Source organism: Cherax quadricarinatus, chromosome 25 (assembly GCF_038502225.1).
Source record: "Cherax quadricarinatus isolate ZL_2023a chromosome 25, ASM3850222v1, whole genome shotgun sequence".
Taxonomy (NCBI): domain Eukaryota; kingdom Metazoa; phylum Arthropoda; class Malacostraca; order Decapoda; family Parastacidae; genus Cherax; species Cherax quadricarinatus.
The window spans coordinates 8,033,832-8,053,796 of NC_091316.1; the positions used below are offsets into that span (position 1 = coordinate 8,033,832).

The window sequence follows — 19,965 nt, forward strand, 5'->3', positions numbered from 1 at the left end:
TGAATGCTCCCTCGTGACTAGTCTCATTTTGTCGGTCTGGGGCTCCACGCATACATGTCTGAACCTCAATTATGTTGTGATCTGAGTATATTGTTTTTGATATGGTGACATTTCTTATCAGATCATCATTGTTAGTGAAGATGAGGTCTAGTGTATTCTCCAGTCTAGTAGGCTCTATTATTTGCTGGTTTAAATTGAATTTTGTGCAGAGATTTAAAAGCTCGTGTGAGTGTGAGTTTTCATCAGAGCTGCCTCCTGGTGTTATTTCTGCAACAATATTATTTGCTATATTCCTCCATTTTAGGTGCCTTAAGTTGAAATCCCCCAGGAGCAAGATGTTGGGTGCAGGAGCTGGAAGATTTTCCAGACAGTGGTCAATTTTTAACAGCTGTTCCTGGAATTGCTGGGATGTTGCATCCGGAGGCTTGTAGACTACCACAATGACTAGGTTTTGGTTCTCGACCTTTACTGCTAAAACTTCCACTACGTCATTTGAGGCATTAAGCAGTTCTGTGCAAACAAGTGACTCTGCAATGTACAGGCCAACCCCCCCCCCCCTTTTGCCTGTTCACTCTGTCACATCTGTATAGGTTGTAACCTGGGATCCATATTTCGTTGTCCAAGTGATCCTTTATGTGGGTCTCAGTGAAAGCCGCGAACATTGCCTTTGCCTCTGCAAGCAGTCCACGGATGAAAGGTATTTTGTTGTTTGTTGCTGGCTTTAGACCCTGTATATTTGCAAAGAAGAATGTTATCGGACTGGTGGTATTGTTGGTACTGGGGGGGGATTTTTTTTCCGGCATTAGTATCTGTATCTGTTGGTTTGGAGTGGAGGCCATCGACTGTGGTTCCACTCCAGGAATGACTGGATTTGGTGTACGATTTCTGCCATTTCCTGCCAGTTTTTTTTCCTTCCTGGCACTAAAAAACCTCTCCCTCTTGAGTGGCTGTGGCTACCCAGGTTTTCCCATGGCCTGGATGTTTTGTATCTTTTTGTCCCCTTTAGATGGTATGCCTGGCAATTTAAGTTATAGCACAGTCTTTCCTGTACTGAAGAGGTACACATTTCAGGGTGAAAAAGCTTACAGGAAGGGAGTTTGCATTTTCCTGTTGTCATATGGGCATGACATTTTCTAGGGTGGTCATAGTTGCATGTACCATCTGTTTTTCCAGATTTCCCATGCCAGCAGATACCAAGTGCATAGTATGTGCACAGGCTTGGTTTCCGTTTGCCTTGGGTTTCTGTGACTGTATTCCCTGTTGGTGCATGTTTCCCTGTCTTACTCCTATCCTCCCTAGCACCAACAATGGAGCTCCCACCAGTTGTTTTTGGTAATTTATCCTCACTATTGCTATTGGAGTCCTCTTGTTTGCTATTTCCTGCAGAGCATTTCGGCAAATTAAGTCAGTGTCCCAGGATGCGACCCACACCAGTTGACTAACACCCAGGTACCCATTTTACTGATGGGGAACATAGGCAACAGGTGGAAAGAAACACGCCCGATGTTTCTACACTGGCTGGGAATCGAACCCAGGCCCTCGCCGTGTGAAGCGAGAGCTTATACCACCAGGCCACCAGAGCCCAGTAGTGATATGTCATTGATGTTTGCTAGGCCTGTATACCAAGGACATGTACTTGTAGTTATTATTATTATTATTATTATAATCAAGGGGAAGCGCTAAACCCATGTACTTGTAGTAAATAAAGATATAATATAATAATAATAATAATAATAATAATCCGGTTGCTGAATTCAGGTGATGTTAAGGCGTTCCACTTGGCGAGGGAAGTTCACCCGGTCTGTTTGGCAACTTCTAGTTTTTGTTCCTTATTACAAAATAATTCATGTTTTGCTTTCTTTAATTGCCCACTTTGGGCAATATATCTTCTCCGTACATCGGGAAACAGGGCTGTACCTGTACCTGAATAAACTTACCTATACTGCTTAAGCTGCAATGGCTTTTATAAACCCGGGAAGCAGAGCAACAACATTAACAGGATTTCTGGGCCAACCTTCGTCGGGTGTGAACATCTCACTCTCGCCTGAGTATCTATGGCAATTTTCCCCACTCTCTATGGGGCACTTGTCTTCATCTACTTTGCCCGCCGGGCACTTTACAGAAGGGACACCTGGTCATCGGCTTACTTCTAGCCAGCTGCAATTTTTCAGCTCTGGATAATTCTGTGACAGTCTTGGGTGGGAAGCCGGTTACTGAACTCAGGTGGGGGTCCCGGTGTGCTGGGGCTTGGCATGGAGGGAGGTTCACCAGATCTAATTGGAAACTTCGAGTTTCTATTTCTGTTTACAAAGGAACATTTGTTCTTTTTCTTTCATCGCCCAGCTTTGAGCAATATATGTTCCCCGTGGCACTGGGAAGCCAGGCTCGTCACGGCTTACCCTGTCAGTGGCCCTGATAAACCCAACAAAGAAAGAAGGAAAGAAGACAAAACTCGGGGTCTTTCACTGTCTCTAATTTTCATGAAAGCTGATTACCTAAAACCAACAAAGCCATCACTTGAGACCTCACTCACAGCAGGTAACCTCAACTCTCCCTTGCAGTAAATCATACTGAACTCTACCCCACGGACACTGTCCATGGTTCAATCCCCGGCAAGGGGGGAAATTTAATAATAATAATAATTTTATTACTACAAGTACATGTACAAGGTATACAGACCATAGCTGACATCAATGACACTACTATATAGAAAGCCTCATGTTATGCTTAGCATTTCGGGCATATTAGGTCCTTGACCCAGGATGCACCCAAAACAGTTGGGATCCTCTCCAAGATACGATACTACGTGCCGCAAAATGCCCTTCTCACACTATACCATTCACTTATTTATCCATACCTCACCTATGCTATTTGTGCTTGGGGATCAACTGCAGCAACACACCTAAAGCCAATAATAACCCAACAAAAAGCTGCAGTAAGAATAATCACTAAATCCCATCCCTGGCAACACACCCCCCCACTCTTCATAGATCTAAACTTACTCCCTGTTCAGTACATCCACACTTACTACTGTGCAATCTACATCTACAGGACCTTAAACTCCAATATCAACCTTGACCTAAAACGCTTTCTTGATAGTTGTGACAGAACCCACAGGCATAACACCAGACACAAACATCTCTACGACATTCCCCGTGTCCGACTAAACCTTTACAAAAATTCAATGTATGTCAAAGGCCCTAAAATCTGGAACACCCTACCTGAGAACTCTAGAACTGCAGACACATTCATCACCTTCAAAACTACCATTAGAAAACATCTTATCTCCCTGATAAACCCCATCAACTAACTACACGAATACCACCTGGTGGTTCACACTTACACTCGCTCACCCATTTGACCATAAACAGAAATATTAATCTCAATCTTAAAATAATGAATCCTATGATACTCCAATACTGAAACTATGTACTGTGCCAAAACAAAAGCATTCACATTGCTAAACTCACAAACTAGTATTTAGTCACTTAGCCATAATACCAACTTACCTCATAATCTGTAATATTTTAAAATAAAGAATTAAACTAAGTCTGCCCGAAATGCCTAGCCATGCTAGGCGTTCTAGTGGTACACTCTGTAATCATTATTTAACTACATGTAAACCACACAACAACCAAATTCTGTAAATTCAACATTGTAATCTTTATAGAGAATAAACTTTGAATTTGAATTTGAAGACGACTAACACCCAAGTACCCATTTTACTGATGGGTGAACATAGACAACAGGTGTAAAGAAACACGCCCAATGTTTCTACCCTTGCTGGGAATCGAGCGCAGACCCTCGCCATGTGAAGCGAGAGCTTTAGCGATCAGACCACGTTTCCTTACACCTGTTGTCCCCATTCACCTAACAAGCAAGTAGGTACCTGGATGTTAATCAACCAATGTGGGTCTCATCCTGGGGGACAAGATTTAAGGACCCCAATGGAAATAAGACACAGTCCTCGATGATGCACTGAATTTCTTGGGTTATCCTGGGTGGCTAACTCTCCAGGGTTAAAAATCTGAATTAAATCTTATCTAAGCAAAATTTTTTTTTTTTTTAACCTGGAGGGTTAGCCTTGGCAGATGAAACGGTCATAAAATAAAATACCATAAGCTGCATACTAAGATTTTGTTAGGATTTTTAACTCTGCAGGGTTACCCACCCAGGATAACCAAAGAGTCAGTCAGTTCATCATCGAATATTGTCTTATTTCCATTGTGGTCCTAAAGTCTTGGTCCCCAGAATGCGACGTGCACCAATCTACTTGCTTGGTAGGTGAATGGGGACGGCAAGTGTAAGGAAACACAATGTTTCCACCCAGGCAGGGATTGAACCACAGACGCAGTGTGTGAGGCAAGAGCATTCTATACCAGACCATCAAACTTAGATTATGATACACATTGAGTAGATCTTGGGTGAGTGTTATCAATTCTGAATTTTGACCACTTTAAGTAGTATTTTAGGATTAGTCTGCAAGAAATGCACCACATTCTAGTGACTTTCTTTTGTGCCTAACAGTATTTTATTAAATGTAAACTACATTACCTGTATACTGCAAAAAAAAAAATAATTATTAATATTATTATTATCACTTTTTTGGAGCAAAAATCATCTGCAGTTTATTTAGGGGATCTTTGTAAGCATTACATAACAACTTATTAGGACTATGGTAATGTTCACTTGATGTATCTGTCTTAAATAAAACTAGAAATTACTACTGATCAGTAATTATATTTCAGCCATACCTGCATCTTTCTCTGCTCTACTACTGTGAAGGATTTCATGAAGACCCTTCTTTAAGGTGCTCAGGAACAGGTTGTCTAAATTCCACTTATGTTAATGCTGTAGTCAATTCATGTAAAAGTTAACATTTTACAGCAGGGTCACAAATGTGTACTTATGACTTACCATTGAGCTTGGTCTGTCAGATCCATTCCTATCAAATTTTAAATTTTCAAATTCTCCTGTAGACAATTACTGCTAGTTCCGTAGAGGGGATTTGCCGTGCAGTTAAGTATGTCCGCCATTCTCATCTATCCTTACTTTATCTGTGGTATTTGTGCCTGGGGATCTAGCTGTCTTCAAGAAGGTGCTGGAAAGGCACCTAAAGTCATTACCTAACCAGCTAGGCTGTGATATGTACATCGGGTTGTGTGCAACCAACAGTAACAGCCTGGTTGATCAGACCCTGATCCACCATGAGGCCTGGTCACAGACTGGGCCATGGGGTTGTTGACCCCTGAAACCCTCTCCAGGTATACTCTAGGTATACAGCAAATCACCTAAAGCCAATAATAACAAAGAGTGGTCATACGAATAATCACCCAATCTAGTGATAGACAACATTCTCCTGTTCTTCAAAGGTTTAAGCTGACTCAGTATACATAATAATCACTTGTACTACTGTGCATATTATATATACTAGACAGTCAATTCAAATATAAACCCTGCTCTGAAACTCTACCTGAATAGCTGCAACAAAACTCATAGACATAATACAAGACAAAAATATCTTTGACATCCGCAATGTTTGACTCATTCTGTGTAAAAACTCTGTATGTATAAAAGGCCTTAAAATTTGGAACACACTGCCCGAAGATTCTAAAAGTTCCCTATCTACCAACTGCTTCAGAGTTACTTTTAAGCAACAGCACCTTACCTTAATGTGATCTTGACAGCAATATACAATCATACCCCGCTTTACATCATTTCGGCCTACATCAAATTCACCTTTATGCAACTTTTCTAGAGTAAATTTCAGTTCAGTGAATGTCATTACATCTGACTTTACGTCACTCAGCAGCATCACCTACGTCATAATTTTTTTAATTGTCTTCATTATTCTTTAAAATATACAGTGGACCCTCAGTTATCAGCCATAATCCGTTCCAGAAGGGTGGCCTAAATCCGGAAAGGCCAAAAACCGAAATAATATTTCCCATAAAAATTAATGTAAATCCAATTAATCAGTTTCAGACACCCAAAAATATTAACAAAAATACAGTTTTTTAAACATTCACTATAGTTTTACATACAGAAAACAGTGAGAAATAATATAAAGCACAAATTTTAATGATAAATGAACATTACATACTTTTATTGAAGACTCTTGTTGGTATATTGAGGAAGGCAGGAGAGGAGAGAGAGTTGGGGATCCTCAACTCCCTCTCCCCTCTGTGTAGTGTAACCCCCCTGGGCTACACTACACAGCCATATTATTACACTACACAGCCATATTATTACCATGTTCAATTGTTTAATTGTTTCTAACAACTACCTTTAAATGCCATCATAAACAAAGGGAGAAGTAATGAATAATTCATGCCAAGAATTGTAAACAAATGCATATGAAGGGCGATTTCTGGGCGAGACGCCAGATTCACAGTTTTCTCTAACGCTAACTCAGAGAAAACGTAATGCTTACTCTCCACCCGACTCTCCACTCGATAGCATATAAACATTGCATGTTTATATGCTATATAACATGTTTCTTATAGTATAATTTTGAAGAAAATATCATAGATGGATTAATGAAAATGTCTATATTAACCTAAAATACAACAATGTGCCCAAGAGTGATTATTATTAAACATACATCGCATATAAACATTGCATGTTTTTATATATACACTATGTAACATGTTTCTTATATAATTTCGAAGAAAAAATCATAGATGGATTAATGAAAATGTTATATTAACCTAAAATAAGAAATTTAATGTGCTCAAGAGTGATTTATTACACTTCCAATACAGCCAATCGCCAAAGTGACGGCTGATAACTGGGATAGAATTTTGGCCAAAAAAGCAGGTGAAAACCGAATTAGCTGATATCCGGAACAGCTGAAAACCGAGAGTCCATTGTATGACTAAAATGTGTTTTTAACATTTTTGAAGGTTTAGCAATAGTTATATTCTTTCATGAGTTATTTACACTAGTTTTACGGTATTTGTCATCATTTTTAAAGCATTATGTCCAGTTGATGTCAAAAACTGGGTTACAGCTCTTGGAACCAGTTAATGATGTAGGGCAAGGTATGAGTGTACTATGAAACACAAATCCCAAAACCTGCAATTTTCATCCAATCCCATCTTTGTTCTTGATTAGGCTTTCTTTCAAGTCCCATATATTGTTAAAGTCGTATATTTTGTATTGTAATTTATTGTGATTTTTCATGAATTAACCTGTAACTTGTAACTATTTTTACATTCCCACTAATATTGTATACAAACCCTTACAGGAAAAATAATAATGAAAAATTAAATATGACAAAACTGAGTAAATTTTAAGTAGTATAGTCAGAATTTTGCCTGAGTTGCCATACATTTTATGGGCCTTCAATTTATTGTGCAGTAACACTGAAATATAGATTAGTATTTGCATTTGTATTTGTATTTGACCAACATTTGTAATAACTACTTAAAACATTATAGCAAATTGCTATAATGTAATAAATTATTTTTGTAAAAAATTCCAGTAGTAGTTATAAGTGTATTTTAAAGCTGTTTGAAATGCTCTGCATAACCATAGGCTTTCTGTAAAGTATGTCAGTAATGCCAATCATTCCTGAATCAATTGTAAATTGTAACTAGTAGAAAAAAAGTTTATCATTTTATCACTAAAGTTGGCACACTCAAAACAAGCCATGAGGTATTTACTTCATTGGCACTTTAATTTATAATGAAAGAAAATATAATGATGTTCATACATATACACCCTCTCCTCACTTACTGCTGGAGTTCCGTTCCTAAGACCACGTTGGTAAATGAATTCGTTGCTAATTGAGGAACCACCTCTTACCGATACTTCAAAAGTGTCACCACCCGAAATTAAAACATTCAGTTTTATGTTTGCTGTGAAAATCCTTTCACTCTATTCGTTATTAATAGTAACACAACATGGAATAGGTCAATAACTTACTTCCAAGATATTACAGGAAATGCGCATAGCTGATTACTTTGAAAATTTTTTTTTTCGAGAAAAATCACACTTTTTTTTCAGTCTTTGCATAGGATAAGAGTGATCTATAGTTACCCTTGAGGTGCAAAATGTTTTCTGTGTCAGTCACTTTTTTTTTTAATCCCTCCCCTGCCACCCACCCTTCAATACCTCTCTATATAATGTCAGTTTTTGTTAATTTGGGCATCTTTATTATGCTTCTATGTTATTCATGTTATACCTAATATTATCCTGGAATAAATATGATAGGTAGATAACCTTTATTGATAGTATAATTATATAATATTTCATAGTGGGGTGAGGCACACCTCCGTACGTCATGGTGAATCCTGAGACACTGCTCGCTTCTCCCTCTGCTATAGCTCCACCCACTTTGTAATGATCTCAAGTGGTGAAGTAAATATGTATACTAGAAAGAAAAAATAAAAGGAAACTCCAGCTTGATAACTTTGTTCTAATTTGCATAACTCTTACATGTTACAGAAAACAATAAAAGGGTAAAATGCACATACAGTGGACCCTCGGATATCGGCCATTCCTGTTATCGGCCAACTTGGTCATCAGCCAGTTTTTCGGCTCCCGGTGATGAGCCGTTTCAGATGCGTCCATCTGCCAGCTAGGGCTGCTTGCACGTCAGTCTGGCTGTGTCTCTCAGTATGTGAGGAAGCTTCTCATACATCCAAACATTTCGCTTGTTTTTCATTGTTTTTTGTGGGGTTTTTGCAGTGCAACTGCAGTATCAGTATGTCACCATTAAAGACACAGCATCATCAACACGGCCACTTGATACTGGAGTTCCACAGGGAAGTGTCCTTGGACCCCTGCTCTTCCTCATTTGCATCAATGATCTTCCAAACATATCCCAACTCCTGAAACCCATTCTCTTTGCTGACGACACAACTTATGTCGTAATAAAGTTGGTAGAATTACCGACAATATATAAAGTAAAAGGACACAAGTGCAACTAATGTGACATTTCATTGTGGCAACGTTTCGCTCTCCAGGAGCTTTATCAAGCCATTACAAACAATACATGGACACTAGCTGGAGTTCTTGCCAAACATCTTTCTTGCCTTCTGGGGACCATCAGCCCCGCTCATCTTAAACACTCAGGCGACCTTCTCAACCGCATCTGAAACCTCTCCATCCGTAACAAGAAACTAAGCAGTTTGGACGTGGCTTCCCCCTTCACAAAAGTGCCTACCACAAAAGCCATCGAGGTTCTACGACGTAAAATCAATCAGGACCTTAATCTTCCTCTACCTCCCGGAGATTTTGTTGACTTGATTGAACTCTGTGTTAATTTCAACTGTTTTTCTTTCAATAACAAGCTCTACAAACAAACCTACGGCATGGGAATGGGGTCCCCCATCAGTGCCATCCTAGCCAACTTATACATGGAACACCTAGAGTCCGAACACTTTGCCAACATCATCCCTTCAAGCGTCACTTGGTTACATTACGTGGACGACGTCCTCGTAATAACTCCCAAACGTTTTGATGTACGGAATCTTCAGGCAAGGCTCAACGCAGCTGAACCGGCGATTCAGTTTACACTAGAAGAAGAGTCCAATGACAAGCTACCTTTCCTCGATGTCCTCATTCACAAAGTAGACAACAACCTAAGATTTCAAGTTTATCGGAAACTGACCAATAAAAATGATCTCACACACTTCTATTCCAGTCAGGATACCAAGACCAAAAGAGGCATCATCATCGGGTTTTTCCTAAGAGCATACCGAATTTGTAGTCCTGAGTTTCTTGACGATGAATGTACATACATTCACCAAACATTCACTGAGTTACATTTTCCTTCCTTTTTCATCAAAGACTGCAAGAAAAGAGCTCTTCAGATCGTTAATTCTCCACGCACCAACACCACTCCCAACAAAGTTATAATTCTTCCCAACAGCCAGGTTGCGCTGAACGTTTCTAAAGTACTTTCACAAGTTAACACCAGAGTCGCCATCGCTTCTAGCACTTCAATAAAGGATCTAACCAGGACAAAATCAAAGCACCACGAACCAGTCAACGCAGGAGTTTACACTATACCCTGTGGAGGCTGTGACAAGATTTACGTAGGAGAAACCGCAAGAAACCTCGACACCCGCCTCAATGAACACATTTATGCATGTAGGAACGATAACTTGAACAACGCTTGTGTACAACACCGAAATTCCTCCAATCATCTCATGAAATTCAGGGACGCCCAGTTAGTGATCAAAGAAACTAATTTCCGCAGGTGCAAGTGCCTCGAATCAGCACTGATCGCTGTTTCGAATACAATTAAACAAAACAACGGCAGCTTCACCATCTCTTAAGTCTTAGCAAGAATCCTCCTGAAAACAGTAAACCCTGCCATCACATAGTCTCTCCTGTTATACTACACAAAGCACATTACAGAGAGTGAACACTGAAACAGGCTGCCTCTAACCAGTCTACATTTGTCCAACCTATTTTTATGTTACCCAAGTAATAGCTTTTATCCTTTTACTCATGTACGAATTAATTGCTCTACCATATTGTATTACTACTACTACTACAACTTGTGTCACTACTACTACTACCACTAGTATTGCACCTCACTGAGCTTATATATACCCTCTGTGTCCATGTATTGTTTGTAATGGCTTGATAAAGCTCCTGGAGAGCGAAACATTGCCACAATAAAATGTCACATTAGTTGCACTTGTGTCCTTTTACTTTACACAACTTCTGTCATCTCTCACCCTAATCTTGCAACCCTCAACACCATTGTTAATGAGGAGCTGCTCAAAATATCAACTTGCATGACAGCCAATAAACTTACACTCATCACTGACAAAACCTACTATATTATGTTTGGTAGCAGAGCAGGTGCTGCACAACTGAACATTAAGATTGACAGCACTCTAATTGAGGGCAAATTCTTAGGCCTATACCTCAACAACAGCCTGAATTTCAGCACCCATATCCAACACATATCAAAAAATGTATCCAAAACAGTTGGGATCCTCTCCAAGATACAATACTATGTACCGCAAAATGCCCTTCTCACACTATACCATTCACTCATTTATCCATACCTCACCTATACTATTTGTGCTTGGGGATCAACTGCAGCGGTACACCTAAAGCCAATAATAACTCAAAAAGCCGCAGTAAGAATAATCACTAAATCCCATCCCTGGCAACACCCTCCCCCCCACTCTTCATAGATCTAAACTTACTCCCTGTTCAGAACATCCACACTTACTACTGTACAATCTACATCTACAGGACCTTAAATTCCAATATTAAACTTGACCTAAAATGCTTTCTTGATAGTTGTGACAGGACCCACAAGCATAACACCAGACACAAACATCTCTATGACATTCCCCGTGTCCGACTAAATCTATACAAAAATTCATTGTATGTCAAAGGCCCTAAAATCTGGAACACCCTACCTGAAAACTCGAGAACTGCAGACACACTCATCACCTTCAAAACTACCGTTAGAAAACATCTTATCTCCCTGATACACCCCGTCAACTAACTACATAAAAACCACCTGGTGGTTCACACTTACACTCACCCATTTGACTATAAGCACAGAAATACATATCTTAATCTTAAAATAATGATTCCTAGCTAGTCACAAGTTTGCCTGTGATACTCCAATATAGAAACTATGTACTGTGCCAAAACAAAAGCATTCACATTGCTAAACTCACAAACTGGTATTTAGTCACTTAGTATTTAGTCAGCTTACTCCACAATTAATAATAATTTAGGGTTAAGAATTAATCTAAGTTTGTCCAAAATGCCTAGCCTTGCTAGGTGTTCTAGTGGCCCCCTCTGTAATTAGTATTTTATTACATGGAAACCACACAATAACCAAAATCTGTAAACCCCGCATTGTAATCCTTATAGAGAATAAACTTTGATTTGATTTGATGTCTCCAAAGAAAGTTCCTAGTAAAGTTCCTGTGGTAAAGAAAGTGAGAAACACCATGGAATTTAAACGTGAAGTGGTTGATAATACGAGAGGGGTGTGCGGGTGCTGGAACTTGCCAGGATGTATGGGAAAAATAAATCTACCATTACATCCATCCTGGCAAAGAAAGAACAAATCAGGGATGCTAATGTTGCAAAAGGAGTAACTTTTATAACAAAACAAAGGTCACCAATAATGGAAGAGATGGAAAAGTTGTTGTTTTTGTGGATTAAGGAAACACAATTAGTGGGAAACAGTGTTGTGGAATCTATTATTTGTGAGAAGATAAAGCAGTTACATGAGGATCTTCTACAGAAAACTCATGGAGCAAGTGCTGCTGGTAGTGAATTTAGGGCCAGCAAAGGGTGGTTTGAGAGATTTAAGAACTTTAGTGGCATACACAGTGTTGTATGGAGAGGCTGCAAGTTCTGACAAAAAAAGCGGCTGAAAAGTACATTCAGGAGTTCAAGGACTGTAAAGGATAAACAGTTAAAACCTCAACAAGTGTTCAGTTGTGACAAAACAGGCCTGTTTTGGAAGAAAATGCCAAACAGGACCTACATCACGCAGGAGGAAAAAGGCACTGCTAGGACACAAGCCTATGAAAGACAGGCTTACTCTTGTTGTGTGCTAATGCTAGTGGGGATTTTAAAGTGAAGCCTTTACTGGTGTATCACTCAGAAAATCCCAGTGTGTTCAAGAAAAGCAGTGTCGTCAAGAATAGATTGTGTGTGATGTGGAAAGCTAATCAAAAGGCATGGGTCACAAAGCAAATTTTCAGAGAGTGGGTTAATGATGTGTTTGACCCAAGTGTGAAAAAATACCTCCTGGAAAAGAAATTGCCACTCAAGTGCCTCCTGGTACTGGACAGTGCTTCTGCACATTCTCCACACTTGGAAGACCAAGTGTTTAGGGACTTCAATTTCATCACAGTGAAGTTCTTGCCTCCTAACACCACTCCTCTCCTCCAGCCCTTGGACCAGCAGGTCATTTCTAACTTCAAAAAAACTCTACACAAGAGGAGTGTTTGAAAAGTGCTTTGAAGTGATCTCTGACACTCAGTTGACCCTAAGAGAGTTCTGGAAAGATCACTTCACTATTCTCAATTGCATAAGCTTTATAGGTAAGGCTTGGGAGGGAGTGACTTCCAGGACTTTGAACTCTGCTTGGAGAAAATTGTGGTCAGGTTGTGTCCAAGAGAGGGATTTTGAAGGGTACAAGGCTGACCCTGACCCTGCCGACCCTGTGGACTCTATTGTGACACTGGGGAAGTCCCTGGGGTTGGAGGTGAGTGGCGAGGATGTGGAAGAGTTGGTGGAGGATCACAGGGAAGAGCTAACCACTGAAGACCTGCAAGAGCTTCAACTCAAACAGCAACAGACTGCAGCTGAGGAACTTGCTTCAGAGGAGGAGGAAGAGGGAGTGAAGGAGGTGCCTTCTTCAGAGATTAAAGAGGTGTGTGCAATGTGGACTAGGTGCAAGCTTTTGTATAGAAACACCACCCTGACCAAGCTGAAACAAGCCATATCTGCAACATGTTCAGTGACAAAACCCTGTCCCACTTCAGGAAAATCTTAGAGACGCCAGAAATAGACCTCTATGGACAGATTTGTTGTGCAACAAGGGTCCAGTGACTCTAAAGCTGGTCCTCGTGGCATTATAAGACAAAGAAGGGAAGTAACCCCAGAGAAGGCTTTGCTACCTAAAGTCTTTATGGAGGGGGATTCCCCTTCCAAACACTAACTCCTCCCTTGTTCCTCCTCCCTATCTTCCAGAAGCCAGCATTAGCCTTCAATAAAGGTATGTAATACTTACATAATTGTTAAAAAAAATTATCTTTTTGTGTGTGAATATTTTTGTCTGGAACGGATTAACCCTTAAACGGTCCAAACGTCCAAACGGTCCAAACGTATATATACATTCACGCCCCAAACGTATATATACGTTTTATTTTTCCTGCCTTCAAATTTGGCATGAATGGCCTGAGATGCCTTGTCAGCAAAGACTGGGTCCTAACACTCAGTGTGCACGGTATTAAAAAAATCTGGGACCACTTAGTACCTTGTGGGAGCGCCAGTTAAATTGAGCACCAGCTTGAGCAAACAGTGTGGCAAACACCAAGGATTCACTGATGTAATGTCATATTAACACTCTTCTTTTAAGAGGAAAGTGATGTTGACCCCAAGTTTAGGGTCTGTCTGTCTATCTGTCTTCCTCTGTCTATCTCTGTCTACCTCTGTCTGTGTCTTTGTCTCTGTATCTCTTTCAATCTGTCTCTTTCTATCTGTCTGTCTATCTGTGTCTCACAGGTACACATAAATACAAGTATACATAGCGTAAATTACCCAGGATAACCCAAAAAATCCAGACGAAGTGCTATACTCTGCTTGAAGATGTGAGTAAAGGTGATGACCCAGTCTTGTGGCTTTCTCTGAGACAGAGAGCTAGACAGATAGAAAGGGAGCTTGACAGACAGACATGTTTGTGTACCAGCAAAAACAAGGTGAGGGCCATGCTCATCAAATATCACCTCTAATCTTTTCTTATCAGCCGCACCCTCCCCCACCCTCGTGTATGCTCATCAAACGTCAGCTCTTATCAGATGTTATCTCATCTTATTATGTCACTGTCAGGGGTGGACTTAGTTTTTCATGCTTCAAGGGAACTTATTTTTACCTATTATTATTATTATTATTATTCTCCTCCCTCCCCTCCCCTCCCCTCCCCTCCCTCCCCTCCTCCCCCTCCCTCCCCCTCCCCCCCCCTCCCTCCCCCTCCCTCCCCCTCCCTCCCCCTCCCTCCCCCTCCCTCCCCTCCCTCCCTCCCCTCCCTCCCCCCCCCCCTCCCCTCCCTCCCTCCCTCCCCTCCCTCCCTCCCTCCCCTCCCCTCCCTCCCCTCCCTCCCCTCCCTCCCCTCCCTCCCCTCCCTCCCTCCCCCCCTCCCTCCCTCCCTCCCCCCTCCCCTCCCTCCCCTCCCTCCCCTCCCCTCCCCCCCCTCCCCCCTCCCCTCCCTCCCCTCCCTCCCCATCCCTCCCTCCCCCCCCTCCCCTCCCTCCCTCCCTCCTTGTTATTATATACTTCCACATATCCAAAACATTGCTGGGACATTTAAATACTTTGTATATATTCCAAGACAATAGTAAATGGCTAAGGCAGGTGTAAATGTCCACCTGTCAGTGTGTTTGTGACAATTTGAGTATCTAATACTAGTGTCAGAACAAAGATTGGTTATCAAATGACAAGAACTACTACAAATTGTAATTATCAGAATATAAAAATTACATAAAATAATATGAAAAATAGAATAAAAGGTATATCCGCAACAATTCAGCAAGCGCAGGACTCGACTGTCACATGAGCATCCAGTGCCAATTTCTCGGCCTCATATCTCGGCAAGTACTGACCCTATTTTTTTTTATTCTAAAACATGTCAAAAAATGTGGTTTTTTTTTTTTTCTATAAATTTTTTTTTTTTTTTTTTTTCAAAATATTTGGGGCACTGTGCAAGTGACATATATGTATACGTTTGGAACATTTAAGGGTTAATTGTATTTCCATTAATTCTTAAGGGAAATATTATTTCAGTTTTCGGCCATTTCGGTCTTAGGCTGAGCTTCTGGAACGGATTACGGTCGATAACCAAGGGTCCACTGTACAGTGGACCCCCGGTTTTCGATATTAATCCGTTCCTGAGAGCTCATCACATACCAAAAATATCGAAAAGCGAATCTATTTTCCCCATAAGAAATACTGGAAATCAAATTAATCCGTGCAAGACACCCAAAAGTATGAAAAAAAAATTTACCACATGAAATATTAAGTTTAATGCACACAAACTGAAGACATGCACAGTTTGTAGTACTCTACTAACAATAGAATACATGACACTTACCTTTAATGAAGATCTAGTGATGATTGATGGGATGGGATGGGAGGAGGGGAGAGTGTCGAACTTATTGTTTAGCATGGGAATTCCCTTCCATTAGGACTTGAGGTAGCAAGTCCTTTTCCGGGGTTACTTCCCTTCTTCCTTTAATGCCACTAGGATCAGCTTGAGTCACTGGACTTCTGTCGCACAACATATCTGTCCATAGAGGCCTGTACCTCTCGTTCCTTTATGATTTTCCTAAAGTGGGTCACAACATTGTCATTGTACAGGTTGCCAACACGGCTTGCAATAGCTGTGTTAGGGTGCGTCCAAAACTCTTTGAGTCAATCGAGTGTCTGTGGTCACTTCAAAGCACTTTTGAAACATAGCTTTTGTGTACAGTTTCTTGAAGTTGGAAATGACCTGCTGGTCCATGGGCTGCAGGAGAGGAGTGGTATTAGGAGGCAAAAACTTGACCTTAATGAAGCTCATGTCCCCAGAAAGTCGCTCTGCCAAGTCTGTAGGATGACCAGGGGCATTGTCTAATACCAGGAGGCACTTAAGGTCTAATTTCTTTTCAGTTAGGTAATTTTTCACATTGGGGGCAAATGCATGGTGTAACCAGTCATAGAAAAAGTCCCTAGTAACCCATGTCTTACTATTTGCCCTCCACAGCACACACAAATTAACCTTGAGGATATTCTTTTGCCTGAACGCTCGGGGAGTTTCTGAGTGATACACCAATAAAGGCTTCACTTTGCAGTCACCACTAGCATTGGCACACATCAGAAGAGTAAGCCTGTCTTTCATAGGCTTATGTCCTGGGAGTGCCTTTTCCTCCTGAGTAATGTAGGTCCTGCTTGGCAATTTCTTCCAAAACAGGCCTATTTTGTCGCAATTAAACACTTGTTCAGGTTTCAAGTCTTCACTGTCTGTGTAATCCTTGAATTCCTTCGCATATTTTTCAGCTGCTTTTTGGTCCGAACTGGCAGCCTCACCATGCCTAATCGCAATATGTATACCACTACGATTCTTAAATCTTTCAAACCAACCTTTGCTGGTTTTAAATTCACTCACATCACCACTAGTTGCAGGCATTTTTTCAATTAAATCCTCATGCAACTTCCTAGCCTTTTCACAAATGATTGCATGAGAGATGCTATCTCCTGCTATCTGTTTTTCATTTATCCACACCAATAAGTCTCTCAACATCATCTAACACTTGCAGTCGCTGTTTCAAAATCACAGTTGCACCTTTTGCAACAACAGCTTCCTTGATTGCCGTTTTCCTGGTCACTATAGTAGCGATGGTTGATTGGGGTTTTGTATACAACCTGGCCAGCTCCGACACACGCACTCCACTTTCGTACTTTGCAATTATCTCTTTCATTTCAATAGTCATTAGCACCCTTTTTCTTGAAGGGTTGGTGCTAGAAGCTTTCTTGGGGCCCATGGTGACTTATTTTACAGAAACAAGCACCAAAAACACTGTGATAATATGGAATGTATCGAATGTATCCTTAGATGCGAGCACACTGGCTGGCTTGTAAACACTGACACACATGGGGCAGTTCAGGCCACATGTGGACACATCTCAGACAAATCGCGTGTGGTGGGTTTTTTAACAAGAACCGAGGCAAATTTTTTGCGTTAAAATGTATCGAATACCGGATTTATCGGATACCGATGCCATCGAATACCAGGGGCCCACTGTAATTAGTAATAGTAATGGCTCTGGAGTGCTTTAAATGTCATATGTATTTCATATACGTTTGGTAGCTAAGCTAAGCTGTTGTATCTGAGCGCCTCTGCAAAGACAGTGATTATGTATGAGTGATGGTGAAAGTGTTTAATGAAAGTTTTTTCTTTCTTTTTGGGTCACCCTGCCTCGGTGGGAAACGGCCGACGTGGTAAAAAAATCGTATGTGTGTGTGTGTTTGTGTGTGTGTGAGACCATGTACTCATCTAGTTGTGGTTGCAGGGGTCGAGTCACAGCTCCTGGCCCTGCCTCTTCACTGGCCGCTACTAGGTCACTCTTCTCACTCCATGAGCTTTATCATACCTCTTCTTTAACCCTTTCAGGGTCCAAGGCCAAAATCTGAAGTGGTGCTCCAGTGTCCAAGAAATTTTGAAAAAAAAAAAAATTATTTTTTCTTACAGAATTAAAGAGTATATTTTTGTGAAGGTAATAAGACCAAAAAAAAATTCTGATCAGTACTTACCGAGATACAGTGCCGAGAAGTTTTTCCAAAATGACGTGGTGGTGGCAACATTGATGATTTCCACATTCGCGCATTACTTTATTTAACGTTTTTTGTAGCTTTTTCTTTTCTAATTTTTTTCTTTTCCTACTAACATTTGGGGCCTGAGAGACCAATACTGTATATAATGTATATATATAAACTCACTGTATTTAACACAATAACTGCACTAAAGTTATTATCATATTATGTTTACCACTTTTGTTTATTACAATAAACATGCACAATTCTTGTATAATACTAATGTTCTATCATATATTTACATATTTACAATCACTGGATGTGGTTTTAGAACTGCTTGAGCTTGTGGAAGTCCTTGAAACAAGGCACCATGCACAGAGGTACCTTACATTCCTTGCACATAAACCAAGTGTCTTTGCGTCTTTGTTGCCGTCGTTTTGTTTGTGCACAGACAATGCATCTCTTCTGAGCAAATTTCTTGAGTTGAAGGAAGCTGTATTATGAAATGATCACCTTCCCTCTTCAAACGCTTGGGTATATTCTGAGGAATTCGAGGACCTTGTTGTATAGCAGGTGTTGTTACCTGGTACATCATTATGAGTTGTCTGACAACAGACAAACAAAATTCACCACATGGTGGTCTGTTGCCAGTCTTTATTTGGTACATATTATATGCATTGAGCATTGAAATGTCCATGAGATGGAAGAAAAGTTTCATGTACCACCTGTAACTCTTATGAACACAATCAACAAAGCCAATCTGCATGTCACATTTGTCAACCAAGCGCATGTTTTGTGTATAATCAATCACTGTCACTGGTTTTTGAATATGTTCATTAGTCACTCAATCAACTTTGCCACTGTCTTGCATTTCGTTACGGTGAATGGTTGTCAACAATGTGATGTCATTGGCAGTAAACATCTGCACGCCATCACCACGAGCACCTGCGTTGAACCTGGGCATATATTTACGATTAGAACATACTGTGCCACACACATCTGTCTTGTTCATTCGCAAGAAATCACTGAGTAAAGGGCTTGTGTACCAGTTATCGGTATATAATGTATGCCCCTTACCAAGATAAGGTGCCATCATGCTTCTCACTACATCACCTGAGATGCCCAATAACATCCTGGTATCTTTCAATGTTTTACATCCAGTGTATACAACAATATCCAATACCAGGCCACTGTCACAGTCACAGAGTACAAACAGTTTTATACCAAAGCGTTTCCTCTTGCTCGGTATATACTGCTTGAATGACAGCCTACCTTTGAACAAAATCAAAGACTCGTCAATTACAAGATTCTTGAATGGATAAAAGTACATGTTGAACTTTTGTTTGAGATACATAAAAACATTTCTAATCTTGTATAACCTGTCACTTCTGTCAGGCCTGGTTTTGTCAGAGAAGTGCAACATACGTAACAGTAAGATAAACCTGTTCACTGGGATGATTTCACTGAAGACTGGGGTAGAAATTAGCTGATCTGTGGACCAGTATGCTTTTATATTGTGCTTATAGACATGAGACATAAGCATTATTGTTGCAAAAAGCAAATACATTTCTGCAAGTCGTCTCTTTCCACCGGTGTACAGTGGACCCCCGCATAGCGACCTTAATCCGTGCAAGAGGGCTGGCTGTTATGCGAAATGTTCGCTATGTGAATGAATTTTCCCCATAAGAAATAATGGAAATAAAATTAATCCGTGCAAGACACCCAAAAGTATGAAAAAAAATTTTTTTTACCACAAAAAAATGTTAATTTTAGTACACACAAACTGAAAAAGGCATGCACAATTACATGACACTTACTTTTATTGAAGATCTGGTGATGATTGATGGGATGGGAGGAGGGGAGAGAGAGTGTTAGTGTTTAGAAGGGGAATCCCCTTCCATTAAGACTTGAGGAGGCAAGTCCTTTTCTGGGGTTACTTCCCTTCTTCTT

At 40.5% G+C, this 19,965-nt stretch overlaps 1 long non-coding RNA gene across 2 annotated transcripts in view; it reads left to right on the forward strand.

The window, feature by feature from the left end:
- The first annotated feature begins 1,982 nt into the window (after positions 1 to 1,982).
- The window catches only part of LOC138853195 (uncharacterized), a 59,243-nt gene continuing 41,260 nt past the window's right edge, over positions 1,983 to 19,965 (forward strand). For both annotated transcript variants that reach the window (XR_011392402.1, XR_011392401.1), the window contains exon 1: positions 1,983 to 2,538. This is a non-coding gene — a long non-coding RNA (uncharacterized lncRNA). The remainder of the gene's footprint in view (positions 2,539 to 19,965) is intronic.